The sequence below is a fragment of the Octopus sinensis genome, linkage group LG9 (genome assembly GCF_006345805.1).
Source record: "Octopus sinensis linkage group LG9, ASM634580v1, whole genome shotgun sequence".
In the NCBI taxonomy this organism is placed as follows: domain Eukaryota; kingdom Metazoa; phylum Mollusca; class Cephalopoda; order Octopoda; family Octopodidae; genus Octopus; species Octopus sinensis.
In genome coordinates, this window is record NC_043005.1 from 13,447,995 (window position 1) to 13,454,287 (window position 6,293).

Here is a 6,293-nt window from a genome sequence, read left to right on the forward strand (position 1 = left end):
AGGCCTTGTGCCGAGAGTAGAAAAATATGTATGTATGTATGTATGTATGTATGTATGATTTGTGCATGTATATGTGTATGGATATATACATACAAGCATGTATGTGGTTGAGTATATTGTTGAGTGTGCGCGTGTACGTATGTATAGATGTGTGTGTTTGTGTGTGTGTGTGTGCGGGAGTGATGTGGGGCTGGGGGCGGTGGCATGAGTGTGTGTGTCTTTTATAAATTTGTCACTTCACAAACTGTCAATAAAGATAATTTAAGTTGGAGAAACTCTTGTCGTCTAATGCCACATTAGTTGTCTCCCTTGGCACATTGCACGCAGACGATGGCTGGATTGTATTTTTTATTTATTTAATTATTGCATCGTTATTTCATACATATGCTTACGCGCGCGCGTACACACACATACACACATACATACATACATACATACATACATACATGCATACATACATACATACATGCATACATACATACATACATACATACATACATGCATACATACATACATACATACATACATACATGCAATAATCCCACGCCATTTCGCAGTTCACATATCGGGATTCACGATAGCTTATTATTTAAGCTTTTGTCAATTCCTCCGAGGTGTTGTTTGCATTTATAATGAAATAAATATATACAAATTAGAAAAATAGTTTAAAAGGCGCAGGAGTGGTTGTGTGGTAAGTAGCTTGTTTACCAACCACATGGTTCCGGGTTCATTCCCACTGCGTGACACCTTGTCAAGTGTCTTCTACTATATCCTCGGGCCGACCAAATCCTTGTGAGTGGATTTGGCAGACGGAAACTGAAAGTAGCCCGTCGTATGTGTGTGTATGTGTTTGTGTGTCTGTGTTTTTCCCCCAACATCGCTTGACAACCGATGCTGGTATGTTTACGTCCCCGTAAGTTAGCGGTTCGGCAATAGAGACCGATAGAATAAGTACTAGGCTTCAAAATGAATAAATCCTGGGATCGATTTGCTCGACTAAAGGCGGTACCCCAGCATGGCCGCAGTCAAATAACTGAAACAAGTAAAAGTGTAGGGAGTAAAAGAGTACAGTACTGTTTCTACTTCGCAGGTTTTCACCTATCGCATGAGGTTTTGGAATGTAACACCCGCGATAGTCAAGGAATTACTGTACGCTGTTGTTGATATTGAAATTTCAATGAAGGAGCCTTGAATCTAGGTTAGAAACCGGATCTTTCTCTACTGGCAAGAGATCTCGAAGTAAAGCTGAACAATGACACTTATATATGCATATGCAGTCCAAGAACAGAAAGCTGTCCTGGAATAAATAAAGAGAATCTCCCTGTTATTGAATACGTTCACAAATAGCAGCACAAGGAATGCTGGTGGAACATTCCCATCGAAACATCTGTCAAGTGTAAGCATAACAGGCCAGATATTGTTATTTGGAACAGACAAGAAATAGTATGTACCGTCATAGAGGTCAGCTGTCCTACTGATGCGAATATCTCTTTGAAAATCAAAGAAAAAGATGATAATTATGGAAAAAGATGATAATTATGGATAGGCGCAGGAGTGGCTGTGTGGTAAGTAGCTTGCTTACGAACCACATGGTGTGTGTGTGTGTGTTGGTGTGTCTGTGTTTGCCCCCCCCCCTAGCATTGCTTGACAACCGATGCTGGTGTGTTTACGTCGCCGTCACTTAGCGGTTCGGCAAAAGAGACCGATAGAATAAGTACTGGGCTTACAAAAGAATAAGTCTCGGGGTCGATTTGCTCGACTAAAGGCGGTGCTCCAGCATGGCCGCAGTCAAATGACTGAAACAAGTAAAAGAGTAAAAGAGTAACTGCTTCGGAACCCCCTGCATTTATATATCCAGATTACAAATTTACATTTATACCAATAATAATTGGAGTACTTGGTTTTGTAAGTAAATGCCCAACTGTCAGTCTGGATAAGCTTGGATTTTCAGTAAAAGAAATCAACCAATTGGCCGCACGCTACAAATACAAACTGTAAGCGGAACAGGAAAGAAACGCGAAACTTTGATTCAGTTATTAGACTGAAGCGCCACCTTGAAGAATTTTAGTCGAATGAATCGATCCCAGTTCTTTCGATAAAGTATTCAAATATTGGCATCGAACTTATCACTCTCCTCCACGAAATTTCAGGTCGTGTGCCTCTATTAGCTATCAAAAATCTTAAATGGTGCAAACACAGAGTTATCTCCCCTGAGGTTTAGTTAAACTTTTATCACATTTCTTGAAAATGATACCTGACAAATATAATGTCTCTTTAGTCGACTACATCTGCCGTCTCCCAACAGGATTTTATTCTGATGGAACTATTTTGTATTATATCTTTACTATTTCGTGTTCGAACACATCTAATCCGACCATGATAATTTCCTTTTATTTTTTTTTCTAGCATTGGCCTAAAAATATATTACCCAATGTGTCGTGTCTGATTTTAAAATCATAGGGTGTTAATTGAAGTAGTTGAGTTGCTATTTTTAATTAATCGAGATACCGAAAAAGGTTTCAAATGGACTCATTAAATTCTTAATAGGAAATTTCAAGTCCGGTAACGTTGATAATAGTTACATTAATTTTAGAGGAATAAACGATATGAAATGTTTTGTTCCTTACAGCTTCTATATCACTTAAATACAGCCTTATATGACTTTATTTACTCTTTACTCTTTTACTTGTTTCAGGAATCTGACTGCGGCCATGCTGGAGCACCGCCTATAATCGAGCAACTCGACCCCGGGATTTATTCTTTGTAAGCCCAGTGCTTATTCTATCGATCTCTTTTGCCGAACCGCTAAGTAACGGGGTCATAAATACACCAGCATCGGTTGTCAAGCAATGCTAGGGAACAAACACAGACACACGCACATATATATATATATATATATACATATATACGACAGGCTTCTTTCAGTTTCCGTCTACTAAATCCATTTACAAGGCTTTGGTTGGCTGGAGGCTATAGTAGAAGACACTTGCCCAAGGTGCCACGCAGTGGGACTGAACCCGGAACCATGTGGTTGGTAAACAAGCTACTTACCACACAGCCACTCCTGCGCCTATTATATGACTTTAATAGATTTTTTCCTCATCTTTTTCGTAGTAGCCTAAGGAAGGCAAATATCACATCACACACACTCACAATATCACACGTATCCATTTCTACAAATTAAGTCTTGCATGAGAACGAGTGCAAGGGAGGTAATTGGAAAATTATTAATGATCTTGTGTGCAAGTGTAAGCTATGAGTTTAAAGCGCGCGATCACGCTCCTTCGATTTCGGACCTTGTGCCCTAAAGCAGAAAATAATAAGAAGAATGGTTTCAAATTTTGGCAGAGAGCCAATGGTTTTGAGGGGAGGGTGAAGTTGGTTAACTCAATCCCAGTGCTTGACACTCTTATTGGCCCTGTAAGGATAAAAAAAAATCGAATTCGGTGGATTTTAAAATCAGAATATAAGGCCGAAAGAATTTCTGTCCGGTGTGCTAACAATTCTGCCGGATCGCCACCTTAATAAAAATAGTAGTAATAATAGTAGCACAAGGCCTAACATTTTGTGGGGAACGGGTTAGTTTTAGTCACTTGCATCCATCCCAGTGTCCGAGAGGTACTTATTTTATTGACCCTGTAACTATGAAAGGTACAGTCGACCTACGCAGAATTTGAACTCCGAACGAAAAGACGGACAAAATGCTTAGCGGAATTTCCTCCGGTTTGCTAACGATTCAGCAGCAGCAGCAGCAGCAGTAGTAGTAGTAGTAGTAGTAGTAGTAGTAATTTTAAATTTTGGCAGAAAGCCGACAATTTTGGTGGAGAGGGGCTAAGTCGATCAGATCGACCCCTGTGCTCAACTGGTACATATTTTATCGATCTCAAAAGGACGAAAGACTAAGTCGATCTCGGTGGCATTTGAACTCAGAACGTTAAGTCTGAAGAAATACTGCTACGCATTTTTTTTTTCCGGTGCGATAACGATTCCGGCCAGATAGCAGCAGCAGCAGCAGCAGCAGCAGCAACAGTAGTAGTAGTAGTAGTAGTAGTAGTAGTAGTAGTAGTAGTGGTGGTGGTGGTGGTGGTGGTGGTAGTAGTAGTAGTAGTGGTGGTGGTGGTGGTGGTGGTGGTGGTAGTAGTAGTAGTAGTAGTGATTGTGGTGGTGGTAGTGGTAGTAGTAGTAGTAGTGATTGTGGTGGTGGTGGTAGTGGTAGTAGTAGCAGCAGCAGTAACAACAACAGCAACAACAATTCTAAATTATAAAGATGATGGTTTATTGAATAGTCTCGTTTGCATCAACAATGAGTTTTACATAATTATTTAAGAACAGTATATCGTTAATGAGAAAACCTCAAAGCCCCACCCCACCCCCGAAAATGTGGTAACATAGAAATATAATAATACAAGAATAATATAATGAAGAAATGGTAAAGAAAATTCCACGAGAGAGTGTAAAGAAATATCGTATCAGTGCAAAATCATCAGCAGTCGTTCCTTTGGTGTGAAAAATGATCGGCCATTGGACCAGTGAAAACAAAGATTTAAGAAGTAACACCTGCAAGAATCTCAGCCACACTCGTACCGTGTACCTGTATGCATGCATGTCTGTATGTATGTAGGTACTACTTAAGAAGAGTGGTCCCGGTGCGCGCACTCGCGTACTCACGCACCTGCGCTAGCTAGTCGTGACTAGTCGACCCTTTGTGTTTTGGGGATGTTTTCGGTTTGAACGGCAGTTTTTAACGTAATTTCTAGGTAACTAAAAAATTTTAAACTTCGTATCCTGGTAGAATGTATTTATAAAACATCTTTTTCTCTTGGCTTTATTGAGAAAATTCTATAGTTTGTAAGATATTTGTTGTTTTTTTTTCTTCAATTTCTGCAATTTCAACCAATCACTGACGTCTATTGGGGTAAAAAAAACATTCTGCGCCGTATGAATATGTCCCTCGTTTAAGAAACAGGTTGGGTTTATTTACGTTTGTGAAGAAAAAAAGATACCCTTCCCCCCACCCCAAACCCTAACCCTAACCCTAAAACAGATTGAAATGCTATAGATCGATACTAGGGTCATAATTATGGGTGACAATTTCATATGACACCGCTAGAAAAAACCGCCGTCCAGACCGAAAAGATCCTGTTTTTGTTTTATTTACTTTGTTTTAAAAAATTATTTACTTTGTGTTTTTGTGTTTTATTTACTTTGTTTTTAAAAAATTATTTACTTTGTGTAAAAAATTATTCATCTTGTGTTTTATTTACTTTGCTAGGTGGTCGTAGGATCGTCTAGTCACGACTAGCTAGCGCGGATGCACGAGTACGAGAGTGCGCGCACCGGGACCACTCTTCTTAAGTAGTACCTGTATGTATGTATGCATGCATGTATGTATGTATGCATGTAGCAATAATAAATCTCTGAGCGAAATATAAACAGTAGCAGCACGAGATCGTGAAGTGTATTTACACCTAAATGTGGTTGACCCATAAGGGACAATGCTACTGTAGTTTATAGCCCCGGAAGACATCTTCTCCAGCTGGCTATCGACACACTGTCTATGCCCTATCAGTATTTGCAAAGAGAAATCATCGTTCCCATATCACAATCAGGCTGGAAATGGGAACGATGTTTTCCCTTCGCAAATACTGATAGGCCACGGACAGTGTATCAACAGCCAGCTGGAGGAGATGTCTTCCTGGGGCTATAAACTACAGTAGCATAGTCGCTCATGGGTCAGTCACATTTAGGTGCCAAATATGCTTCACGATATATATATAAGAAAGACTGGTCTTTTAAGTTGCAGTCTTTGCAATGTTAATGTGTATTTGCCAAGAGATATCCTCTGCGATACTGATGTCTAGTATTTGAAGTAAAAGCAAGGGAGCTATCTGAATGATGCTTATGTTATAAGAAGGTGAGATATCATAATGTTTTCGTGATGTGTTCAGTAGGTACGAGGTATTTTGCTGTTAAAAGTGAAAAGATTGGCATCTAGTCAGAGTAAATTTGGTCCAAGGTGTCCAGGTTTTATGAGGATGACATGCTATACAAGTTTAGAAAAGAACTGAGGTTTATGTCATCTACGTGTTGAAATAATATACATATGGTTAATATGTTAACATAATATGGTTATATATTCCCTTATATATACGGAGTTCTCTTATGTATAAAGTGCTGAAATAATATATAATATTTGTTTAATATAACAACATAATATAATAATAAATATATTTATATTCTCGTGAATATATAGCATTCTCTCGTGTATAATACAGTAGTGAAATAATATACAT